We start from the raw sequence: 27347 nt of genomic DNA, 5'->3' as shown, positions 1-27347 counted from the left end.
TACACCCTAGGAGGCACCATCTTAAGTGCTTCATAAAAAATTAAGAAAATGTAGTTGTACATCTACACTCAAAAAAGCCTTTGCACAAAGATAAAAACCAGAAAAAATTATCAGTAGGGTCATCCAGTCATCCATAGACCCTAGAAGGCAACAACTGGTGGGCTTCATTCAAATATTGAATATTAAAAACACTTTATATGTTGCTGTCATCTGGTGGTGTGGAAAAGTGGGGTCTAATCCAGGTTTTGTTCATTTTTATCAACGAGAGCCTGTCAGCATATTTTGTTGACAGGCAAAAGCGCCTGTTTGTTATGACCCCCGGTGGCACTAAAAACCTGGTCAGGCAAGATGTTAGCAGGAAGGCAGCAAAACACCTCCAAGGCATAGGTGGACAGTTCATTCTAAGTATCCAGCTTTGAGACCCAATAGCTGAAGCAATTAGGGAGTATGCTGGTTTTGTCATCCAGGTATTGCTTGACCATCTTTAAAAACTTTTCCCTTGTCAAAAATCCTTGGTTTTCAGGGCATGGACACTGTGAGGGTTTTGTGAAATTGGCCCAGGCCTTTGACAGTGTACCCCTGCCTCTGCTGTACCTGGCCTGGTATGTCTCCCTCACCTCTCCTCGTTTAGGAAATGAAGCTTGCCCCTGCCAGTAGCGTTGTCTGATGAGAATTTTGTCAACATATTTTCCGCAATGGCCTTCTGGTATAGAAGACCTTTCCGCCTCAGGAAGGAGAGATGCAAAAGTCTCCTTGTAGCATGGGTCTAGAACGGTGAACAACCAGTACTCTCTTTTGGCCATGATGAATATAACGCGAGGTCATGGGGAAGGCAGACGTACATAAAGTGGGACATGTGTGCCCAAGCAAGGTCCCTACAGCCAACACTTCCCTGTCTACACCATGATGACTACTCTGTCCCTTTATCCTTCATCTCTTCCTTCTCATTCCCCTCCTCACCTCATCCATGTAGGAGAGACGGGAGGAAGCTTGTGTGGGTACTTTCCTCTATTGCGCTGGCCAACGGCTCCTGTTCCTCCTCAGCCTCCACCTCCTAATTGTTACCCAACCTGCGCTGAGCACATAAGATGAGGGTGGGCTGAGTAGCATCTATCTGTCTCATGTCTTCTTCTGTCTCCAACTAGTCCGCATGCAAAGTTTCATGTTTAATTGTCAGCAGCAACTGTTTAAATAGGCACAGAAATGGGATTGTTGTGCTTATGATGGCATCATCGCCGCTCATCATCTTTGTGGAGTTCTCAGTGTTTTGGAGAACCATACCCACTCTTCAGTTGTTATGTGTGGAGGCTGACCAGAATACCGAGGAGCGTATTGGTGCGCGTGTTCCACAACTGACCTCTGCAGCTCACAAAGCCTTGTGAGCATGTGCAGTGTGGAGTTCCAGCGCGTGGTCAAGTCACACACCAGTCGATGAGCTGGCACTTGCATGTGCTGCTGCAGCACTGCCACAGCGGAAATGGACACTGATGTGGTGTACCTTCACCAAAAGCTCTTTTAAATCTAGGTAGGTTTTCAGAAATCTCTGAACTACCAATTTGAGCACCCGGGCCAAGCATGGTACGCTTGTGAGCTTGCCAAGCTTCACAGTCAGGGAGTCACAAAAACACTGAACTTTAGGAAGGCAAAGTGTGACCAGCTTAGAGATGCCCTTAATCTGGTTGACTGGGACAATGTCCTCAGAAATAAGAATACAGATAATAAATGGGAAATGTTTAAGAACATCCTAAATAGGCGCTGTAAGCGGTTTATACCTTGTGGGAATAAAAGGACAAGAATTAAGAAAAACCCAATGTGGCTAAACAAAGAAGTAAGAGGGGCGATTACCAGTAACAAGAAAGCATTTACACTACTAAAGCAGGAGGCACCGCTGAAGATCTAACAACTATAGGGAGAAAAAAGCTGCCAAAAAGGAAACAGAGAAGCACATTGCTAATGAGAGTAAGACTAATCCCAAGCTGTTCTTCAACTATATCAATAGTGAAAGAATCAAAAGTGAAAGTGTAGGCCCGTTAAAAAATTGTGAAAAAGGAATGGTTGTAGATGACGACGAAAAAGCTAATATATTAAACACCTTCTCCACGGTATTCACGGTGGAAAATGAAATGCTAGGTGAAATACCGAGAGACAAAGAACACCCTATATTAAGGGTCACCAATCTAACCCAAGAAGAGGTGCAAAGCCGGCTAAATAAGATTACAATAGATAAATCTCCGGGTCCGGATGGCATACACCCACGAGTACTAAGAGAACTAAGTAATAGACAAGCCATTATTTCTTATATTTAGGGACGCTATAGCGACGGGGTCTGTTCCACAGGACTGGCACATAGCAAATGTGGTACCAATATTCAAAAAGGCTCTAAAAGTGACCTGGAAATTATAGACCAGGAAGTCTAACCTCTATTGTTGGTGAGATATGTGAAGGGTTTCGGAGGGATGTTATTCTGGATGATCTCACTGAGAATAACTGTGTAACGCCATATCAGCATGGGTTTATGAGGAATCGCTCCTGTCACACCAATCTAATCAGCTTTTATGAAGAGGTAAGCTATAGACTGGACCAAGGTGAGTCATTGGATGTGGTATATCTTGATTTTTCCAAAGCGTTTGATACCGTGCCACACAAGAGGTTGGTACACACAATGAGAATGCCGGGTCTGGGGGAAAATGTGTGTAAATGGGTAAGAAACTGGCTGAGTGATAGAAAGCAGAGGGGGGTTATAAATGGTATATTCTCTGAGTCGCTGTTAGCAGTGGGGACCGCAGGGGTCGGTGTTGGGGCCTATTGTCTTCAACATATTTATTAACAATCTGGTAGAAGGTTTGCACAGTAAAATATTGATATTTGCAGATGATACAAAACTATGAAAAGCCGTCAATACAAGAGAAGATAGTATTCTGCTACAGATGGATCTGGATAAGGTGGAAACTTGGGCCAAAAGGTGGCAGATGCGGTTTAACAATGATACAGGTAAGGTTATACACATGGGAAGAAGGAATCAATATCACCATTACACACTGAACGGTAAACCACTGGGTAAATCTGACATGGAGAAGGACTTGGGGATCCTAAATAATGATAAACTTACCTGGAGCAGCCAGTGCCAGGCAGCGGCTGCCAAGGCAAACAAGATCATGGGGTGCATTAAAAGAGGTCTGGATACACATGATGAGAGCATTATACTGCCTCTGTACAAATCCCTGGTTAGACTGCACATGGAGCACTGTGTACAGTTTTGGGCACCGGTGCTCAGGAAGGATATAATGGAACTAGAGCGAGTACAAAGGAGGGCAACAAAATTAATAAATGGGATGGGGGAACTACAATACTCACAGTGCACTATACTGTGTGTGGAGGGACTGCATTATACTGTATATGTGTCGGGGCTGCATTATACTGTATATGTGTCGGGGCTGCATTATACTGTGTGGGTGGGAGGACTGCATTATACTGTGTGTTTGTGGGGGGCTGAATTATATAGTGTGTTTAGGGCTGCATTAAATTTTGAGTGTGCTGCTTTATACTGTGTGTGTGGGCTACATTATATTGTGGCTCAGGCAAACAGGATCATGGGATTCATTAAAAGAGGTCTGGATACACATGATGAGAGCATTATTCTGCCTCTGTACAAATCCTTGGTTAGACCGCACATGGAATACTGTGTACAGTTTTGGTCATCGGTGCTCAGGAAGGATATAATGGAACTGGAGCGAGTACAAGGAGGGCAACAAAATTAATACAGGGGATGGGGTAACTACAATACATAGAGAGATAAGCAAAATTAGGATTATTTAGTCTAGAAAAAAGACGACTGAGGGGCGATCTAATAACCATGTATAAGTATATAAGGAGACAGCACAAATATCTCTCGAGGATCTGTTTATACCAAGGAAGGTGACTGTCACAAGGGGGGCATTCTCTGCGTCTGGATAGAAGGTTTTTCCACCAACACAGAAGAGGATTCTTTACTGTTAGGGCAGTGAGAATCTGGAACTCCCTGCCTGAGGAGATGGTGATGGCAAACTCAGTCAAAGGGTTCAAGAGAGGCCTGGATGTCTTCCTGGAGCGTAACGATATTGTATCTTACAGTGATTAGGTTCTTTAGAAGGACGGAGATCTGGGGATTTATTCTGATGGAATATAGGCTGAACTGGATGGATAAATGTGTTTTTCAGCCTTGCTAACTATGTTACAGACACCACCAGGTTACACCCATTATCACACAATACCATGTCTGGTTGTAGGTTCAGCAGAGAGAGCCACAGATCTGTCTGGTCTGTTATTCCTTTCAATAACTCAGCTGTGATGTGCGGTTTCTCTCCTAGACAAATTAGCTTCAGCAGAGTGTCATGTGCGAGCTGGGAAAGTCTGGCGGATGACACAACACACACACAGCCCTAACCTTAGGGAGCGGGAAATGGGGCACAAGACACACACACACAGCCCTAACCGTAGGGAGCGGGAGATGGGACACAACACACACAGCCCTAACCGTAGGGAGCGGGAGATGGGGCACAACACACACACAGCCCTAACCGTAGGGAGCGGGAGATGGGGCACAACACACACACAGCCCTAACCGTAGGGAGCGGGAGATGGGGCACAACACACACACAGCCCTAACCGTAGGGAGCGGGAGATGGGACACAACACACACACAGCCCTAACCGTAGGGAGCGGGAGATGGGACACAACACACACACACAGCCCTAACCGTAGGGAGCGGGAGATGGGGCACAACACACACACAGTCCTAACCGTAGGGAGCGGGAGATGGGGCACAACACACACACAGCCCTAACCGTAGGGAGCGGGAGATGGGACACAACACACACTCAGCCCTAACCATAGGGAGCGGGAGATGGGACACAACACACACACAGCCCTAACCTTAGGGAGCGGGAGATGGGGCACAACACACACACAGCCCTAACTGTAGGGAGCGGGAGATGGGGCACAACACACACACAGCCCTAACCGTAGGGAGCGGGAGATGGGGCACAACACACACACAGCCCTAACCGTAGGGAGCGGGAGATGGGACACAACACACACTCAGCCCTAACCATAGGGAGCGGGAGATGGGGCACAACACACACACAGCCCTAACCGTAGGGAGCGGGAGATGGGGCACAACACACACACAGCCCTAACCGTAGGGAGCGGGAGATGGGACACAACACACAGCCCTAACCGTAGGGAGCGGGAGATGGGGCACAACACACACACAGCTCTAACCGTAGGGAGCGGGAGATGGGGCACAACACACACACAGCCCTAACCGTAGGGAGCGGGAGATGGGACACAACACACACTCAGCCCTAACCTTAGGGAGCGGGAGATGGGGCACAACACACACACAGCCCTAACCATAGGGAGTGGGAGATGGGGCACAACACACACACAGCCCTAACCGTAGGGAGCGGGAGATGGGGCACAACACACACAGCCCTAGCCATAGGGAGCGGGAGATGGGGCACAACACACACATAGCCCTAACCGTAGGGAGCGGGAGATGGGACACAACACACACAGCCCTAACTGTAGGGAGCGGGAGATGGGACACAACACACACTCAGCCCTAACCGTAGGGAGCGGGAGATGGGGCACAACACACACACAGCCCTAACCGTAGGGAGCGGGAGATGGGACACAACACACACACAGCCCTAACCGTAGGGAGCGGGAGATGGGACACAACACACACACAGCCCTAACCTTAGGGAGCGGGAGATGGGACACAACACACACACAGCCCTAACCGTAGGGAGCGGGAGATGGGGCACAACACACACACAGCCCTAACCTTAGGGAGCGGGAGATGGGGCACAACACACACAGCCCTAGCCGTAGGGAGCGGGAGATGGGGCACAACACACACACAGCCCTAACCGTAGGGAGCGGGAGATGGGACACAACACACACACAGCCCTAACCGTAGGGAGCGGGAGATGGGACACAACACACACTCAGCCCTAACCATAGGGAGCGGGAGATGGGGCATGTAAAATATCAGTATTTCTATAATATAGATTAATTCTCTCATACAGAATCTAGCTAACAGGCTTTGCTTACTTTAGAGAAGTGACTGAGTTATTCTGAGTTCCTTGGCTCACACAGCTGTCTCTCTTGTCAAATGTATAGGTCAAGATAGTCAAAGCTGTCAAAATGTGACTATTTAGAGATAATGAATGGTTCTAAAGATCTCAGACTTTAGGCTTAAATATCTCAGACTAAGGTAATGCATAAATAACTGTATGCATATTGTTAAAATAACTACGGTTCACTTAATATGGAAGAACTTCTGAACATAGTGGCAAGCCACCATATGTGGTTGTAGTTTATAGGTCAGAATAGTATATAAGCCGGTCTAACTCTTGTTCAGGAGATCTCATATCCCTTGAGACTCTCGAACACCCGGACAGCTGCTCAAGACTATATGTAAGAACAATGCTCGTTTTCTCTTCAAATAATTACTGCATGTCATGAACTTACTTTTCTTCATTTTTGTAATCACTTTTTGAAATGAATAATTAAAAACAAGATTTATTTTATCCTCAATTCAACATTGCCTTTACTTTTGATTCTCAACCGTGCAAGAAGATATATATATATATTTTTCTACATTTTGGCGAGCCGTAGCCAGCCTGATCTTTTGTGCTAATTTTGGTTGGCATTCCTTCCTCGATTGTACAAGGGGGGAGCACGAACTCTGCTAAAAAACCACCTGTTGTACAAGCTTCCTCAGGAATTCCACTATTTCACGGCACAAAAATCACACTGAACCTGAAGACGACGGGTGAGGATCGTAAAGAGCTGCATGCGTCTCATCCAGACGGAGATCTGAGGATTGCATAAGGACACAGAGGACCATCCATTGACGGGAAAGACTCTCAATAGGTGAGAAAAAATATAATGGATTTTATACATGATTATGCTAAGAAAAGTAACATAGATTTCAAGTTTGTTCATAATCATACGGATGCCCAATTATGGTCTAGTTTGTATAATCAATGTGAGGCAGAAAATGTTAAAATTGACAAAAGGTTTTTCTCAGTTAGAAAATTACAAAGGAAATTTCAAAATGTTATGCAGCTAGTTCATGTGTATAATAGCCTAGTCTTTGAGAAAACTGAACCTAACACCTATAAAACATGCATTGTCACACAAGACATTAATCACACTGACACACCAGGTGACACACAAGAGTCTGACGGGGATTACTTTGATTGTCCAAATTGTTTGATTTTGTCAGAACATATAGAACAATTGGAAGATCAAATAGATACCAGGACAGAGTTATTGTCTAAATTACGACAAGATATAAAGAGGGTTTCTGTTAACACAAGATCAACAGGTAAACAGGAGGACGGTGCTGCTGCCTCATCATTTGTACCAAATATGCAGGATCCAGATGCTTCAGTAGAGGAATTAGAGGCAGTAGAATTACAACGGAAAAAATTACATGACAGAGCAGCACGCATTAATCTGAAAATACACGATCAGCTAATGAAAATTGTAAAAGACATTCCAAATTACAATGATAAGATGGATGCCTTTTATAATGCGGACACTTTTGAATCAAACACAGACAAATACAATCTGAATGATGAGCAAAAGAATAAAATATTCAAAGTTTGGTTACCTTCACATATGGGAAAAAGATTACAGACCACACCCAGATTAAATGATGAGAATGAAATGGCACATAGTACAAAAGAAGACAGACTTAGACAATTAGTATTGTTTACAACCGGAGAAGACATGCCTACAGTTGATATTTTAGGGAGTTTACAAACAAATATTTCTGAAGACCCATTCTCTTTTTTGGTAAAGTTTGAACAGGCCTATAGGATGGTAATGGATCTCGGGCCTCACGAAGAGCCAGCATCCATGATCAAATTTTTTGTAAAGAAGTTCAAGTACTTAGATCCTGCCTCAGTGCAATTGGCTAACACTCAGCCATCATTGCAAGAAGCAACAGTTTTTATTGACAGAATAAGGAGATCCATGAAACAAAATCAGGTCAAGGCTAAAATAGCTGTAGTTCATGAGAAGGAAGACAGTCAGCTGAAACCTAGAGCCACAGTAATCTCCAAGAGCAGGGATCACATTGAGCATAGAGGTAAAAATACTACACAAAGGAACAATATCCATTGTTATTTTTGTGGTATACCTGGACACTTGAAGTGGCATTGCTGGAAATTTTTGAGAGCAGAATCAGAGATGGGTACACAAGGAACAGGTAAGCTTGGAAGGGAAAACGGACTCATGCCAAAATCATACACCACACCTTCCGCACCTGCATTACAATTATCTGCACCTGCTCATACTGCCAACAGACAAACACAGTCACCATATGCACCATTAATCAGACAGATCAGAGAGATGACAGTGAAGGAAACAGAGTCAAGGGATAGAATTCCAAGGTCTTTTAAAAAGGACACAGGTCTTCTCCCATCTCCTTCATCTTTCTGACAATCACAGACTATTCCTGTACCACATCCATTGGAATTTGTGACTCGAGTTACATTGGATGACTGTGGAAGACCATTTATCAAAGTAAGTTTAGCAGGACAGAATGTTGTATTCCTCATTGACACAGGAGCTCAGTTAAGTGTTACAAACCTTGATTTGAAGCTAAACCCAGATTCACCAGTTTGTACAATTGTCGGTTTCAGTGGAAAAGGTGGAACTAAAGCAACCTTAGTTCCCAATGTGATTTTGGAAATACCTAGTTCTTTCAAAACAGAAATTGACATCTGGTATTGTCGTGATTCTGAAAATATACTTGGCACAGATTTTATGCAGAAATTCGGATGGGTAGTTGACCTAGGAAATCAAGTGATCTGGAAAGATTCCAATGTTTGTAAACCGGTAGTCATTGATCCTAATGATTATAGCCATGTTGGAAGTATTTGCTTGAATGATGTGGTGTCATCTGACCATTTGTGGCCTGACACTAATGATGACAAGGTATTGACAGAAATTGTACAGCTTTTTCCTTCTCTTTGGGCTCAGTTCAGGAATCAGGTTGGAACAATGAAAGACGTTATCGTTAATGTAGAGGGGCGTGATCCCCCGCCACAGCGTCAGTATAAATTGCCTCCAGAATCAATTGACTCTATGTCAAAGATCATACAGGAATTGTTAGATCAAGGTGTTATCCGAAAGGCTAATTCTGTAAGTAACAATCCTTTGTGGTGTGTTTTGAAATCTGATGGTTCTTATCGGATGATATTGGATTTACGGATGTTCAATAAGCATACACCCAATGTCGCACCAATTGTGGCAGATACTCATGACATGATGGCAAGGTTAAATGCAAAGGCCAAATACTTTTCTGTACTGGACATTAGCAATGGTTTTTTCAGTATACCTCTTGAAAAGAGTTGTCAGTATAAGTTTGCATTTACTTTCTTGGACGAGCAATATCTGTTTTGCAGGTTACCTCAAGGAGCACATTTGTCACCTAGTGTTTTTCATCAGGCATTGGCAAAGGTATTATCCAGATTTTCGAGGCCTGATTGCATTCTGCAATATGTGGATGATATTTTATTGTCTACAGAGGATAAAGAGACACATGTTTCTCTTCTGACAGAATTGTTTGAGTTGCTGCATGATGCAGGGTTGAAATTGAACACCAAAAAGGTCAAATTGATGCAGACTGAGGTCAGATTTTTAGGGGTGCTGTTGAGTCCAGGAAAAAGGCAGCCACTGCAGGAAAGAATTGAGGCAATTGCTTCCCTACCAATTCCGACATCACACAAGGCATTGAGACATTTTTTAGGTCTTATGAATTATTCAAGGGATTTCATTGAGAATTTTGCAGATAAGGCCAGACCTTTATATGATCTTTTGAAAGGTGAAAACAGTGATTACTTTGGTCCTTGGGGTGATGAACAGCAAACCTCATTTGAACAATTGAAAATGAATTTACAAAATGCACCTGCTTTGTCCACAGTAGATCCTTCGGCTCCATTTGCTTTGCAAGTGCATACATCGGGAACATCTGTTTCTGCTGTATTACTGCAATTACAGGGAGAAGAGTGGAGAATTTTGGGCTATTTTTCAAAACTTCTCTCACCTGTTGAAAAAGGTTTTGAGACCTGTGCAAGACACTTGGTAGGTGTGTACTTTGCAGTCAAAGCAACCGAACATATTGTCGGGTTCAACAAAATCATTTTGCAAACTCCTCACTCTACACTAAAACTTCTCTTTGAGAATAATATCCCAGGTGTGTCACATCAGAGATTTGCTCATTGGTTATTGTCATTGTCTCCCAAACAAATTGAGGTAGATTACAAGGCCAAATATGTTCTTCCTCAGCTGATGCAATATGAAGGACAAACTCATGAATGTTTACAGTCTTTTCAGGATCCAAGTCCATCACTTTTCAGACGGAAAGCAGAGGTAACAGACGAACCAATTTTTGTAGATGGTTCCAGATTCTATTCAGATGGGCACTATTATTGAGGATATGCCATTTTTTATCCCAACAGAGGACAGGTTGTGAAGCACAAATTACCGAGTCATTTTTCAGCTCAAAGAGCAGAGCTAGAAGCAGTAAAAATGGTACTACAGCTGAATGAAGCAGATGATCAGTGTCCCATTACAATCTACAGTGATAGCTCTTATGTTGTAAGATCACTGACAGATTACTTGTCAGTTTGGGAAAAAAGAGGCTATGTAGATTCATCTAATAAGACTCTTGTTCACAGTGACACACTGAAGACAATTTTCAGGATAGCATCAAAAAACCCTAATGGTTTTGCTATTGTCAAGGTTCCGGCCCATAAAAAATCTGATGATGAATTATCTGTTGGAAATGCAACCGCAGATATGCTAGCCAAAGAGGCAGCCCTGACAGGAGAAGAGGTGTTTGAACCTGAACCTCTCGAGGTTTCAGCAGTTCAAAGAACAGACACGCATATCCCTTCTTTTGCGGAAGAACAAGAAAAAGACTCATCTCTTGTTGCTTCCCGGGTTGATCCAAAACCTCCCTTTGTTTGTGAAAACGGGGTTTTGTGTCATGACTTAAACGGGGAGTTGCGTCCTGTTGTCCCAAGACATCTGCAGGTTGAGTTCACAAAATACAATCATGAAAGTTTGGGTCATTTGGGCCAACAAAAATTGTTAGGCATTCTCAGAGAGAAATTTTACTGGGAAAAGATGGAAGAGACAGTGCAAAGTGTTGTTCAATCATGTCTCATTTGTGCCCAAATTAATCCAAGACCAAAAGGACAGAAACCGCCACTACTCCGAATCGCACCTGCAGATGGTCCATGGTCTACGTTGCAAATCGACTACATTGGACCGTTACCATCAGGTAAAAATGGTCTCAGGTATGCATTGGTTGTGGTAGATGTTTTTTCTAAGTGGGTTGAAATTTTACCTGTCAGGAAAGATGATGCTTTGTCTACAGCTAGAGCATTAGTTAATCATGTCTTTTGTACTTGGGGGATCCCAAGAATGATCACCTCTGATCGAGGAAGTCACTTTACAGGAAAAATCATACAAGCCGTTTGTGCTATTCTAGGGGTACGACAACAGTTTCATGTACCCTACCATCCACAGTCTGCTGGTATTGTGGAAAGGATGAATAGAACAATAAAATCCAGAATTGCCAAGATGTTATTGGACAAAGGCAATACTTGGGTTGATGCAGTACCTTTTGTACTGTTGAGTGTAAGAGGAACAACCTCTGCCACAACTCAGTTTACTCCTTTTGAACTGATGACAGGAAGAAAAATGCCATTGATTTTTCCTCATGAACCATTTTTGTCTACACCACAAAAAGATGCTGTTGCAAGGTCCAAATGGTTGCAATTGTTACAGGAAAATTTGAAAACGATTCTTCCACATGCTGCATCAAGAATGCAGAGAATGGAGCCACCATATGTATCCAAATTCAAGAAAGGGGCTCTAGTGATGATTAAAACTTTCAGGAAGAATGGACCTTGGGAAAGTAATTGGGAAGGTCCCTTTGAAATTATCGAAACCATGGGACAAGTGATGATACTTGTGCAACGAGCATCTAAGGTGGTTAAAAATACCCGCAGACAACAAAAATTGTGGGTACATGTTGATCAATGCAAACTGTATATTGCAAAATAATGATACTGCATTTCTTTTAGGAAGAAATGGATTCCAATAAGAACTGGAATACGAAACTCCACGTCCTTGATGGAAGGGATTCAACACCAATCCTTCAGGAGAAAAAGACGTTGCCCAGGAAAAGCTACTATCTGATGGGAATCACATTTCTGCTGTTTTGTACTGTTTCAACTGTGATCTACGCTGAAGATATTTCACACCATGGAACAAATACTAGTGAAGTGAAGGAACTTTTCAAAGGAACTTTACATCCAAGGAAACCGAGAGGAACGAATCTACAAAGCTTAATAGATGAGGACATACCGGACGATTCAGTAGATATTACTGGAAACATTTGCATGGGTTTTGGTGCAAAATGCTGTATTGAGCTACACTTCATACATGACACTGACATAATATTACACGCAGCCACAGGACCTAAGACGAAGTTCACACAGTTACAAGGAGATGATATACACAATAATAAGACAGGCACATGGGAATGCAGTCCTACAGATGTGTTATTCTGGAATATAGAGATAAGAGGTGAAGAGAAAGCTGTGTGGTCAGGCGACATTACAAATGATATGATCGCAGAAGGGAAAGTTGAAACATCCAAGACAGATGCTTGGTTAAAGACACAACTTTTTGGGAAAGTTTTAGATCCTTTATTTCTTTCTATTACAGAAGATGAGGATTGGGTAAAAACATGGAATTTTCAGATAACCAGAGAACCAGTACAAGTACAGGTATCTGTAGTTTTTACAGTTTCAAATACTATAGCTCCAGAAGTAAGGGTTACACCACAAGCAGTATATAGTCAAGAAAATATGTCTCCTTTATTACTAAAATGCAGCACGAGGTTAGAGCTACCTTCAGAATCTTTGTTAATATGGACCAAAGATAAATCATTTTTGGGAAGTTTTTCAAATGGTCCAACAAATGTTATACACAGAGGTCAATCCGGTAACGTGAGATGGTTAAATAAGGATTTTATTTTTTCTGTAGATAATCCATCTCCTAAGGATTCTGGACTTTACCAATGTTGCATTTTAACGAAATATAACTACAAACAATGTAGAGATGTAAAGGTAAATATATGGTCAGCAGTAGATAATGTATGCACACAGACAAGATTTCAACCATCTACTCCTTTTCAGATCAATCAGTTCCAAACTAAACCTCTGTTACGAGATGGAGTGTTTCTGACCATGGTATGGACCTTTAACATGTCTAACTGGAAAATCTCTTCTAGATATCCCCAGTGTCAACCACATCTCACTAACATGGAGATGGGAATAGAACAATGGTTTGGGAAAAGAACTTCAACACAGGTTAGAAGTAAGAGGGGAGTGTTTGAAGGTATTTTGGGGGGATTAGGAACAGTAGGAAGTTTAATTAACACTATGGACATTCATACACTTAAATCAGATCTGGAAAATATTGGGTATATTGGAGGAAAAGGGGTAAAGATTCAGAAAAGCTTGAATCAAGTCCTTGAAAAGATGGTTTTGAACACTGCTACTGTATTGGGGTCTTCTGTATCACATCTTCAAGATGCTACTTTAGCTTTAATGGAAAGTGAACAGGAATCTCAAGTGGCCAAAACATGTCTAGAAATTCAGATTGAATATTCCACCAATCTGAAAATGATTGCACAAGCCTTACAAAGTGGAATTATCCCTTTAGGGCTAATAAGAAATTTGCCCATAGAATATAACTTTGCGTTAAACCATACAGATTTGTGGGTAAATAAGTGGTTAGGATGTGAACAGAACATTTGTGTAGGAACATCACTGATTCCAGTGTCAGGAAGAGAAGAAACCCTGGTTCCTATAGGTGTTCTGGGAATTCCTGTCAGCCCTACACAATTGTTATATTATCAATTACACTACACAGATTTTGCATTTGATGGTACAAACATTGAACAATTAGACATTTCGTCATGCTTAAATTTTGTTTCCAAGGTAATGTGTCTACCTGGACAGGATAAAGTCATTTATCATTCATGTTTCCATAATCATACTTCTTGTCATGCCAGAGTTGAGAATCTCCACATGATACATGACCCGGTGACACCAGTAAGCGCTAACAAAACTTGTTTCCAAGTCATGTCAGGAAAAGAAGCAGTTTCTGCATTCTTCTCATCTTGTGTACATGTCGAAAATCTGACAATGGGTTTATATTGTATTGAGGGAAATGTTAAAACTCTCACAAAGAAGGAAGGAAGTATTAATATTACGTCAATAGGCTCAAGACGTCTGAAAATCCTTCCGATCCAGTTCAATTTGTCACAAGTCAATAAATTCCCTTGGGATTTGTGGACAAATGAAATAAAGAAAGACAAGGGTTTATTAAATCTGCTGACAAAACAATTAAAAGAAGCTGAAATTGTATTTAGACATGAACAAGGTAATCTAAATGATATTGAACATGAATGGACGAGTATGTCAGGCTCATCTTGGTGGAGAAATTTAGGAAAATCTGTAACTAGTTGGTCACAGTCTTCAGCGAAAATGGCAGCAGGGAATGTATTGTCTAATCCGATTGTTATTCTATTTATCATAGTTTTGCTGTGTATAATATATCAAATAATTATTATGTGTAAAATTAGGAGTATTTATAAGAATATAAAGATAGAAATGAAAAAGGAAGATGATATTTTAAGAGAGATGTTAAAACGAAAAAAATATAACTCTCTGATCTAATTTTTGTTTTTACAATAGGTTTGAAAATTCAGATGACATTCAGGGCAGATGGTGATACAAGGTTTTCAGAATAAAGAATGAATGTGATACGAATGGTGAGAGAATGAGCTAGGATTGATTATGATATGTCTCAAATCATAATCAGGGGGGACTGTAAAATATCAGTATTTCTATAATAAAAAAATATATGGATTAATTCTCTCATACAGAATCTAGCTAACAGGCTTTGCTTACTTTAGAGAAGTGACTGAGTTATTCTGAGTTCCTTGGCTCACACAGCTGTCTCTCTTGTCAAATGTATAGGTCAAGATAGTCAAAGCTGTCAAAATGTGACTATTTAGAGATAATGAATGGTTCTAAAGATCTCAGACTTTAGGCTTAAATATCTCAGACTAAGGTAATGCATAAATAACTGTATGCATATTGTTAAAATAACTACGGTTCACTTAATATGGAAGAACTTATGAACATAGTGGCAAGCCACCATATGTGGTTATAGTTTATAGGTCAGAATAGTATATAAGCCGGTCTAACTCTTGTTCAGGAGATCTCATATCCCTTGAGACTCTCGAACACCCGGACAGCTGCTCAAGACTATATGTAAGAACAATGCTCGTTTTCTCTTCAAATAATTACTGCATGTCATGAACTTACTTTTCTTCATTTTTGTAATCACTTTTTGAAATGAATAATTAAAAACAAGATTTATTTTATCCTCAATTCAACATTGCCTTTACTTTTGATTCTCAACCGTGCAAGAAGATATATATATATATTTTTCTACAGGGCACAACACACACACAGCCCTAACCGTAGGGAGCGGGAGATGGGACACAACACACACACAGCCCTAACCTTAGGGAGCGGGAGATGGGGCACAACACACACACAGCCCTAACCGTAGGGAGCGGGAGATGGGACACAACACACACACAGCCCTAACCGTAGGGAGCGGGAGATGGGACACAACACACACACAGCCCTAACCGTAGGGAGCGGGAGATGGGACACAACACACACACAGCCCTAACCGTAGGGAGCGGGAGATGGGACACAACACACACTCAGCCCTAACCATAGGGAGCGGGAGATGGGGCACAACACACACACAGCCCTAACCGTAGGGAGCGGGAGATGGGACACAACACACACACAGCCCTAACCGTAGGGAGCGGGAGATGGGACACAACACACACACAGCCCTAACCTTAGGGAGCGGGAGATGGGGCACAACACACACACAGCCCTTACCGTAGGGAGCGGGAGATGGGGCACAACACACACAGCCCTAACCTTAGGGAGCGGGAGATGGGGCACAACACACACACAGCCCTAACCGTAGGGAGCGGGAGATGGGGCACAACACACACACAGCCTTAACCGTAGGGAGCGGGAGATGGGGCACAACACACACACAGCCCTAACCGTAGGGAGCGGGAGATGGGGCACAACACACACACAGCCCTAACCGTACGGAGCGAGAGATGGGACACAACACACACACACACAGCCCTAACCGTAGGGAGCGAGAGATGGGACACAACACACACACACACAGCCCTAACCGTAGGGAGCGGGAGATGGGGCACAACACACACACAGCCCTAACCGTAGGGAGCGGGAGATGGGGCACAACACACACACAGCCCTAACCGTAGGGAGCGGGAGATGGGGCACAACACACACACAGCCCTAACCGTAGGGAGCGGGAGATGGGGCACAACACACACACAGCCCTAACCGTAGGGAGCGGGAGATGGGGCACCTCCTAACCAGAACCTGTGCCTATCCCTAAGCTCCCCTAATGCCCTATGCAGGTCCTCCCCCCCCCACAGCTGTCATGTGCCTAGTCCCCAGCTGTCACCTCACAATACCCTGGCTAGTGCACTGACTGGAAAGGACGCTAGACAGACAAGGTAAGAAAACAAGAAACTTGGCTCCAAGCTCCTTACAGTAAAGGATACGGAACCAGGAATACGAAATCCATAGAAGCAGCAGATACACCGCTAGCACCAGAGAGCTGCAAAGCCCTGGACTGGTCTACATAGAATAACTCTTACTAGCAGTCAGCTGATGAGTCATGTGACTATGTAAAGGAGGGTGGGAGTGGTCACCGTCCACATCAGCTGACCAGCAACAGACCAACTGCCAGCAAGGAAACTGACATTAACCCCTGCTGGCCCAAAAGCAAAAACCACGTTTAAATTAAAGCTGAAGCAGAGCTGTCATGACTCCAAAAATGAGGCAGTGATGCAGAGCTTCCAACTGATGTGGACCATGTGCTCTAAGATAGCCCTTCAAAGTTGGAGGGGGTGCCGGAACTGTTGTAGGAGGTGGAGGAAGTCCTGATAGAAGTAGGGCCAGCAATCCTTGGCGTCGGGAGCACATGTGCGGTGCCAGGGTGGGACTCTGTCACCCTGTGTGCTGTCAGGGAAATGTAGCATCTCTGGCCACAAGCACTTGTCCACGTGTCGGTTGCTAAGTGGACAATCCCAGTAGCCGCGTTGGTAAGGGCACGGGAGCGGTTTCTGGACATGTACTGATACAAGGCAGACACGCCATGCTTTTGGGTCCACTCTTCCCAAACGGTTTCCCATCCGGCTTCCCCTTATGGAAGGTGAAAAAGGCATCCGCTTTCCTGCGCGATTCGGGTCATAGGCTGTAGTAAACATTGACCGCCGCCATACTGCTTTGTTTGGAGTCCCGTACTCTTCAGTGCTATCCAACCCCCTTGACTTAATCTGTTTTCCTTCTCATCTCACTATCTCTCCAACCAACGAATTACCAGCAAGTGTCCTGCACTCTTCACTGCTCTGAACCCGCTTCCAACTGGGAAATCCCTTTAAACTGGGTCTGTACTCATCTATGCTTAAACATAACCTCCTGTACTGCAGTGCCCTCCACTGTACTAACCCAAGCCTGTCCTAATCTATGAACCCTGTGCTGTACCCTATGCTTATTTCCTAATTCCTCATCCTAATACTTTCACTAGACTTATCAAAATACACATTTGTATAATGAACATGAGTCATCACATATAGAACCATTGTTAAAACATACAGGTGCATCTCACAAAATGAGAATGCCATCAAAAAGTGAATTTATTTCCGTTCTTCAATACAAAAAGTGACTCTCCTCTATTCTATAGAGCCATTACACACAGCGTGATCTATGTCACGGGTTTATTTCTGGTAATGTTGATGATTATGGCTTACAGCCAATGACAACCCCAAAGTCATTATCTCAGTAAATTAGAATACTTTATAACACCAGCTTGAAAGATGATTGTAAAATCCGAAATGTTGTCCTCCTGAAATGTACGATCAGTAAATGCTCTCAGTACTTGGTCGCGGCTCCTTTTGCATCAATTACTGCATCGCGTTGCTCGGTGGCGAGTTATCCTACACATCTAACAATGGGTAAGAGCCAGTAGGGCATGGGGTGCTCATACTTGGTTGGGGCGAGACTATTTTTTGATACTATCACTGTTAAATTTCAAGTACCGTCCCACTGCCTCAGACTGTCCCTCAGGCTGTAAGTGGCACTATGCACTTTATTATGTAACTACTTGATGGAATAAGGAGATAATTTACTGGGATAATGACTTTTGGGTTGTCATTGGCTGTAAGCCATAATCATCAACATTAACAGGAATAAACCTGTGACATAGATCACTCTGTGTGTAATGACTCTATAGAATAGAGGAGAGTCACTGTATTGAAGAACTGAAATAAATTCACTTTTTGATGATATTCTCATTTTGTGAGAAACACTTGTACTTGATGGTTTTGCATTTTTATCCATTTCCTTTGCAAAGTTCTTCATTAGGCCTAACTTGATAGGTAATGGTGGTAACAAAACCTTACGTAGGTCAACAAGTGCTGGATGCAGGAGATTTTTACTCTTTTGCTGCTGACGTGAATGTCAGAGATGCTGGTCTCTTATTGTAGTGATATTCTCTTGCACGACTATCCCACTCACACAGAAAGCTGCAGCACTTTGTGTATCCACCCTGGAGACTAAGTAAGAGGGAAACCACCTTTAAGTCACCACTGAGGGGCCAAAGTTCAGGCACCTCAACAGATGCTTTATGTTGTAGGTTTCTTTCATGTGGACGGCAGAACCAGCTGGAATTGAAGGTAGCGTATTGCCATTATGCAGCAAGAAGGCTTTTAGGCTTGTTATGGACGAATCGATGAAGAGCCTCCATTCCTATAGATTATTACTTATCTTTAGAGCTTCCATGTGCATGCCACAAGATTGCCCTCCATGAAGAAGTATTGGACAAGATCTTTCTCATGGTTTCGGAACAAAGAAATACAAATATCGCTGGCTAGGAGATTCCACTGCTGTAGCTGAGAACCTAAGAGCTCAGCCTTACTGCTGTAGCTGGGAACCTGAGAGCTCAGCCTTTCTGCTGTAGCCAGTGAACCTAAGAGCTCAGCCTTACTGCTGTAGCTGGGAACCTGAGAGCTCAGCCTTACTGCTGTAGCTGGGAACCTGAGAGCTCAGCCTTACTGCTGTAGCTGGGAACCTGAGAGCTCAGCCTTACTGCTGTAGCTGGGAACCTGAGAGCTCAGCCTTACTGCTGTAGCTGGGAACCTGAGAGCTCAGCCTTTCTGCTGTAGCCGGTGAACCTAAGAGCTCAGCCTTACTGCTGTAGCTGGGAACCTGAGAGCTCAGCCTTACTGCTGTAGCTGGGAACCTGAGAGCTCAGCCTTACTGCTGTAGCTGGGAACCTTAGAGCTCAGCCTTACTGCTGTAGCTGGGAACCTAAGAGCTCAGCCTTACTGCTGTAGCTGGGAACCTGAGAGCTCAGCCTTACTGCTGTAGCTGGGAACCTAAGAGCTCAGCCTTTCTGCTGTAGCTGGGAACCTAAGAGCTCAGCCTTTCTGCTGTAGCTGGGAACCTAAGAGCTCAGCCTTACTGCTGTAGCTGGGAACCTGAGAGCTCAGCCTTACTGCTGTAGCCGGTGAACCTAAGAGCTCAGCCTTACTGCTGTAGCTGGGAACCTAAGAGCTCAGCCTTACTGCTGTAGCTGGGAACCTAAGAGCTCAGCCTTACTGCTGTAGCTGGGAACCTGAGAGCTCAGCCTTTCTGCTGTAGCTGGGAACCTAAGAGCTCAGCCTTACTGCTGTAGCCAGGAATCTAAAATCTCAGCCATACTCTTGGGCTGATCCAAATCTCTATCAAGATCGTTCAGTTGACTTCGTGTTATAAGATGTGGTTCAGTGGTTTAGTTGAGGTTGCTGACAAAATGTCTGCATTGTAAGAGGAAGATGCTTAATGACACCAAGTGCCCTGTTCTTCCTCACAAGATGCGACTGAAAATTTTGCTGGTGCTGCTTGGAGCCAGCAATTCTTCTGTATGTGGTACTGGGCGTAAAGCAGATGGAAGGTTTGGAAACTAAAGTCTATGTTATGCTGGGGGCTGGACCCCCGCGCCCAACGTTACCACTTCCGATGCCGAGGCCGCTTTGGAGATCCCACTAGGTGCGCATGCGCACCTCCTGCACTTGATTACATGGCTGCGCAGTGTTGCGAGCTCGCATGCGCACCTTCCCCTGCTCTGTCTACAGCCTTGTCCTCTCTATGGTCCTGGAGGACCTGACCCGGAAGTCCCTGTGTTCTTGCCCTATATCAGGCTACCTCTTCCTATGGGAGGGGCCTGATTATTGTTGCGCTTCCTGGCTTGGTCTGCTTGGTCCTTGCCTAGCTGTGTGCTGCATTCGGGTCCTCTGCCTTGTGCTCCGTCCTGTACTCTGCCTTGCCGTCACGCCGCCTGTCACGCCGCTCTCACCTGGGGGCGCAACCTTGGTCCCGACGTCACCTCTTCCGGAGCCACGGCTGCTCCGGGGGTCCTGTCGGATGTGCACACGCACCTCTCGTACTTAGGTTCATGTTTGCACCATGTTCTTTGTGTGCACGCGCGCTCTTCTCAGCTCTGTCTCCGGGCCTGTCCTCTCTATGGTATTGGAGGACTTGACCCGGAAGTCCTAGTGCTTGTGTGCTATATCAGGCTACCTCTTCCTATGGGAGGTGCCTGATTATTGTTGTGCTTCGTGGCTTGGTCTGCCTTGTCCTTGCCTGGCTGTATGCTGTATTCGGGTCTTCTGCCTTGTGCTCAGTTGTGCCTCCTTGCACATGCTCTGATCCTGTACTCTGCCTTGTGCTCAGTTGTGCCTCCTGGCACATGCTCTGATCCTGTACTCTGCCTTGTGCTCTGTAGTGCCTCCTGGCACACGCTCTGATCCTGTACTCTGCCTTGTGCTCAGTTGTGCCTCCTGGCATGCTTCTATGCACGTGCTCTGTCTAACTCTGTGCTCTGATGTGCTCCTTAGCTCACTCCCGGGCGTGCTAGTCGGTGCACGTGTGGCGCCCCTGAGGCTCCGTCGCCACAGACGTATTGCAACTCCTCCTGAGGTGTGGTGCCCCACCATCCAGGTAAGTTGGAGGCTCCTGACCACGCTCCAACACCTGCATCCCACACAACACCGTAGTTCAGCAAAGCCACGTTGCGGCTCCCTGCTTGGAGTGTAGCAGAGCACCTTTGGTGGCTCCGTGCTTGGAACACGAAACGTGCTGGGAGGCGGGTGGAGTTAGAATACATAAAAGAGCGGGAGGGTTTAGGATTAGAGGTCAGTCAGTCAGTCGGAGAGTGAGGAGTGAAGATCCCTGGGAGAGGGATGGAGGAAAGAGGTGCTGCAGCAGATCTGTGACCTGGGTCTGCTGGCACGGGATAGGAAAGAAGGAGAAAGACATTGAACTGAAACCTGATCTTCCATAAGTAGGAAAGACTAGTACGGAACGTAGGAGTAAAAGGGAACAGAGGACGTGGGTTAGAAGAGAACCCTGCCTAGAAGTTCTAAGCGCAAGGCCGGGGCCCGGTCCCCGAAGTTGTATGGACACTAATGGTTCTATAGCAGACACCGGTGGTGTAGTGGGCTGTAAATGCCCTACTCTCATCTAAGACTTGGGGGCACAACAACAACATTGATAGTGAGCCGGGACTCAGGAGTAAGGAGTCCCCGAAGCAGGCTACAGCTGTCTGCCGTACAAGTAGAGTTCTTGGGAACATCTGTCAGGAGGCACTCCAGTGTAACTCCGTACTAGGAGTACTTCACACTTAAAGGCGCTATAAGCTGAGACGTTCAGAAAGGCACATGTTGGCGGAGTGTTGGAAGGGAGCATTCCATCTGGCCTGGAGGTTGATTGAGTCCCTGACCCGGAGGACACAGCACGGAGGCAGGCACCTGTGTGTACTACAGACTGAGAGTAAAGATTTGGAACTACAAGCCCTGGTGTCCTCCATTCATTCTGGCGCCAACGCACCCAGCACCGCTACATCTGCGTACCAGCTTCTACCCTGCTTGTGCCTCTCCTTTCCACCTACATCTACACTGCCCTGGGGCTACAGCTCCACCTGTGGGGAGCTTCACCATCTTGGCTGCAACACACCACCAGCCCCAGAGGATCTGCATGCAGCATCGGCTCAACATCTCACTTGCCGAACACCACAGGTGGTGTCACGAACTATTCATTTACATTCCATCATTTCCAATCCCCCCTTTTACATTGGACGCCCAGGGCCACGGACCGGGTCACTGCTGCTGTGACACATCCCGCTGACACCGGCCCGGTACCAAGTACACCACAGCCCTGGGAGGGTGACCCACATGCCATACGTGCTCTCGTGTACCCGCCTTGCACTATCCTGTATCTAGCGCACTCCTGTGTACACGCCTTGTGTTCTCCAGTATTCTCCGTGCCTCCGTACACTCGCCCTGTACCATCCCGTACCCGGCGTTTCCCTACTTTGCACGTTCCTGCAGACACAATAACTCGTGTCTCCTGTGAGCCGGCCACCTGGTACCAGCAGTCGTGGTACCTTACCCCCTTGGGCTTGCCCCTGACACTCCCTGTATAGGGGGTGGTCCTCAATAGGTCAGCTCGCCCTGGGAGGGTTGGTGCCACGACCCAAAGGGTCCACTCCAGGAGTCGTCACAGTGTAATCAGGCCATGGACCCCGCTGGTACCACGGCTTCCGCCCAAAAGGAGCTGGTGTTCCTCCCAGAAAACCAGACCAGGATATGTCATTTCTGAAGTTCATGGAGTCCTGTTTATCTGCCTTACAGTCCTCTGACCCTGGGAATGCTCCCCAGTTGGCCAGCCTCCAGCAAGAACTTACGCAGCAACGCGACACCCAAGACCATATCCTCAACTACATGGCGTTGGTAGATAACCGTCTTCTTTCCCTACAACCTGCTGCCTCCATTTCTGCCCAGGCCTCGGCCCGGCACCCACTGCCGCACTTATGCAAGCCACCCCGGTATAGTGGTGACCCTAAGTTTTGTCGAGGATTTTTGAACCAATGCCAGTTACATTTTGAGCTTTTCCCACAGTACTATCCCACCAAGCACGCTAAAATAGCCTTTATTGTTTCCCACTTAGAGGGGGAGGTGTTGGCATGGGTGAATCCCATCTGGGAGTGTAATGATCCACTCGTCTCTCAGCTTTCCACATTTTTGGACACCTTCCGCAAGATGTTCGATGAGCCGGGTCGTCTGGATTCCACCACCGAGTCTCTCTTTAGCCTCCATCAGGATACCCTATCGGTAAGACAGTATGACATCCGTTTTCGTTCCTTGTCCTCCGAACTCTGTTGGAACAACGAGGCCATCGTAGGGGTCTTTTGGCGTGGCCTGTCCGCTCAGATCAAAGATGAACTGGCAGGTCAGGATACCCCCACCTCTTTAGAGGATCTGATCTCTCTGGTGACACGCATAGATCTGCGATTCCAAGAGCGTGCCCGTGAATCGGCCAGAGAGAGCAGGCCTCCTCGTCTCCCTTCAACTACCCGCAGACCTCTCCACTCGCGCCCCGTGCCTTCTCCGGTCTCCGATTGTTAGGAGAGGTCTCCCTAGGTGTACGTCATTCCTCTCCCTCCCTGGTCGTGTCTGTTTTACTGAATCTTGGTACCAAGCGTTATTCAGAGGCTTTTCTAGACTCTGGCGCGGCTGGGAATTTTATCACACTTGAGGAGGTTAAAAAATACTGGATTCCTGTCAGATCCCTGGAGACTCCTCGGTCGATAGTTTTGGTCAACGGTACATCCTTGCAGGAGACCGTTACCCAGGCCACCGAAGAGATCGAGCTGCAGATCGGAGCCCTGCACTGAGAGAAGATCTCCTTCCACGTCTTGTTCACTATGTCTCATACGCATCTTCTAGGTCTCCCTTGGCTACGGACTCATGAGCCAACCCTGGACTGGCGGTCGGGCGATATACTCCGCTGGGAACCATTCTGTCAGGAGAAGTGCCTGTTGCTCGTCCATCCGATGAGACCTGCCTCTCCGTCCTCGCTACCTACACGTCTGCCGTCAGCTTACTGGTTCTTTACAGATGTCTTCGACAAAAAGGAGGCCGAGACTCTGCCTCTCCATTGGCCATACGACTGTCCGATTGACCTCGTTCCTGGTTCTACTTCACCCAGGGGTAAAATATATCCGCTATCTCCTGCTGAAACCCAAGCCATATCTGAGTATATCCAGGAGAACCTTGCTAGAGGTTTTATCCGTAAGTCCTCCTCGCCCGCAGGAGTGGGATTTTTCTTTGTCAAAAAGAAGGACGGCTCCCTCCATCCCTGCATAGACTACTGAGGGCTGAACGATATCACAGTCAAGAACAAGTACCCATTCGCATTGATCCCGGAGCTCTTTGACCGGCATAGAGGAGCTCGAATTTTCACCAAACTGGATCTTCATGGAGCCTACAACTTGATCCATATTCGTTCCAGTGACGAGTGGAAGACCGCATTTAACACCCGAAACGGTCACTACGAGTATTTGGTCATGCCCTTCGGCCTCTGCAACGCCCCAGCAGTGTTCCAGGAGTTTGTGAATGACATCTTCTGGGATATGCTGTACTCCTGCGTGGTAGTCTATTTGGATAACATCCTCGTTTTTTCTCCAGATCTCTCTGCCCACAGAAAGAACGTGCGTAAAGTCCTCCAGCGTCTGAGGGAGAACCGCCTTTATGCCAAGCTCGAGAATTGTGCCTTCGAACAGACGTCCTTGCCATTCTTGGGGTACATTATCTTGGACTCTGGTCTACGCATGGATCCAGCAAACGTGTCCGCCGTTCTCGATTGGCCACGGCCCCATGAAGTGAAGGCAATCCAATGCTTCCTTGGTTTTGCGAACTACTACCGACAGTTCATTCCCCATTTCTCCTCGTTGGAGCTAACCCAATTGCTTGGCCCCCTGAGGCTGAAGATGCCTTCCAGTCCTTGAAACAAGCCTTTGCCTCTGTTCAGGCGCTTCATCGTCCTGAGGTTAGTAGACCTTTCACTCTTGAGGTGGATGCATCCTCTACCGGGGCCGGCGCAGTCCTTCTGCAGAAATCTTCTTCTGGACGCTTAGTCACCTGTGGCTTCTTTTCTAAAGTATTCTCCTCCTCTGAGCGGAATTACTCCATTGGTGACAAAGAGCTATTTGTTAGGCGTCAGGTTTTTGCGTCTGCTCTCCAGGAATCCGGAGCCTCACATTCTGCGGTCTCCTGCTGTCTATCTACTCCAGAGGAGATTACTTTGCAGCAGACCGCTCCAGAGACTAAGTTCCTCTGTGCTCCTACTGGGCATGCTCATGAGGCGATCTCCCATTGGAGATCGGGAGTCATGTGCCCAGGTCCTGCTCCAGATCTCATTGGTCCATCTCGGAGATCTGAGAGGTCCCGCACGGCTATAAAAAGCGTGCATGACCGTTCGGCCATGCGCTAGTATAGACTATACTTGCTATGTGTGAATGGTGAAGGATGTATGATTCTGGTGACTCACTTATTAAGAAACCCCTTCCCTCTGATATTACGCATGTGGATAGGGAATTAATTCAGCAGTCAGCGCCAGTCAGTGGCAAGCCTTATGCCACTGTGCACACCGCACCTCTGCGCTAGCGTCCGACATTGCGCCTGCTTTGTAGCTGTGTCGTCCTGCGGCAGTGTCCTACGCCACGCTGCAGTTGTAGCCCTTCTTGGTGCTCGCAGTAGCGACGCCGCACACACGGTAGGTCTAGATGGACGCAGCTCCTCTGTCTTAGGTCCTGCTCCTGTGTCCTGATACCGTGTGTGCATTTACCTGAGGCATGTGATACTAACAGGCTCAGTGTTTTTGTATGTTTATGTTGCGGTACCTCTGTGTGTGAACAGAGCCCGCTTTGCACACTTCGGGTGAAGTCTAACCCGTGCGCGTTATACCGCCATATTGCTTGTCTGTCATTACCTAGCAGCGGTGTAACAGCTACTGCACGGTGGACCCCGAGCGGCGAACCCACTTTATTATTTATTTTTATTTAGTGCGTTCCGCCGTTCCTAACATTACTGGCCATTAAATTGGCTTTGGAGGAATCGAGATACTTACTGGAAGGTGCCATACATCCGTTCAAGATCTTCACGGACCATGAGAACCTGGCGTACATCCAGTCCGCATAGAGGCTCAACCCTCGGCAAGCCAGGTGGTACTTGTTCTTCGCCCACTTTGACTTTGAACTACATTTTCGTCCCGGCGATAAAAACTTTAGAGCGGATGCATTGTCAAGATCTTTCCTGTCATCGGATACAGAAGAAGAACCTTCTCATATCATTGACCTGTCCAAGGTAATTACCGTGGCGCCTATCAAGTTAACCACATTACCTCCGGGAAGAACCTTTGCGGCTGAGATCAACCGAAAACGAGTGTTAAACTGGGAACATTCGTCCAAGATTGCCGGCCACGTTGGTGTCAAAAAGACTTTTTCCCTAATCTCTTGCTACTATTGGTGGCCTTCCCTTTCCCAGGATATTAAAGACTTTGTAGCTTCTTGCCCTTCCTGCGCCCAGAACAAGATACCCAGGCAACCACCCTCCGGTCTTCTGCTCCCGCTTCCCGTACCGTCGGCTCCATTGCAGCACATAGCCATGGATTTCAATACTGATCTGCCTCGTTCCTCCGGTTGCACTGTGGCCCTAGTGGTTGTAGACCGATTCTCGAAGATGGCCCACTTCATTCCTCTTCCCGGTCTACCCTCTGCTCCTGACTTGGCGAAGATCTTCATTTCCCACATCTTCAGAATTCACGGCTTCCTGTTGTGAATTCCCTTGCTCAAAGTTCTGAGCCGAAGCTCCATCTGGTGGTTACTGAGAGTAGTGGAGCTGGCCAGGTGGATGGAAGTTCTCCACCTGACGACAATAATTGGGAACCTGGGATTACTGGCTGGGAGCATATAATTGAGATGGCTGCTCTAGGAGGTTGCTGATGATTTCCTCTGTGTGCATTTGGAGTTCTTTTGTCCCCTGCCTGATCTGCATGGTTCAGCTAAGTGTTTATTTTGCTAATCCTTTGCATCAAATCTGGTTGTGTCTTTTTTTTGCTTTCTGTTTTGCTGCTAGGGTTCAGTGTGCTCCCTGCTGGGGGCAGCGCTGGGCCCTGCTTCATATGTTGCAGCTTGTTCAGTCCCCTGTTATGTTAGTATCTTTTTGCTTTGCTGCCAGT

General features: G+C 46.0%; 1 protein-coding gene and 1 long non-coding RNA gene across 2 annotated transcripts in view; both read left to right on the top strand.

Annotated features, from left to right (window-relative positions):
* The window catches only part of LOC141051429 (uncharacterized), a 233229-nt gene that overhangs the window by 148826 nt on the left and 57056 nt on the right, over positions 1 to 27347 (top strand).
* On the top strand, positions 5971 to 15545 carry LOC141051403 (uncharacterized). Its single transcript, XR_012220642.1, has 2 exons — positions 5971 to 6368; positions 15342 to 15545. It is a non-coding gene; the product is annotated as an uncharacterized lncRNA (long non-coding RNA).

Source organism: Dendrobates tinctorius, unplaced genomic scaffold (genome assembly GCF_039654945.1).
Source record: "Dendrobates tinctorius isolate UK_male_01 unplaced genomic scaffold, ASM3965494v1 ptg000157l, whole genome shotgun sequence".
Taxonomy (NCBI): Eukaryota; Metazoa; Chordata; class Amphibia; order Anura; family Dendrobatidae; genus Dendrobates; species Dendrobates tinctorius.
The sequence above is the reverse complement of the archived record's forward strand: the minus strand, read 5'-3'. Positions and strand labels throughout refer to the sequence as shown.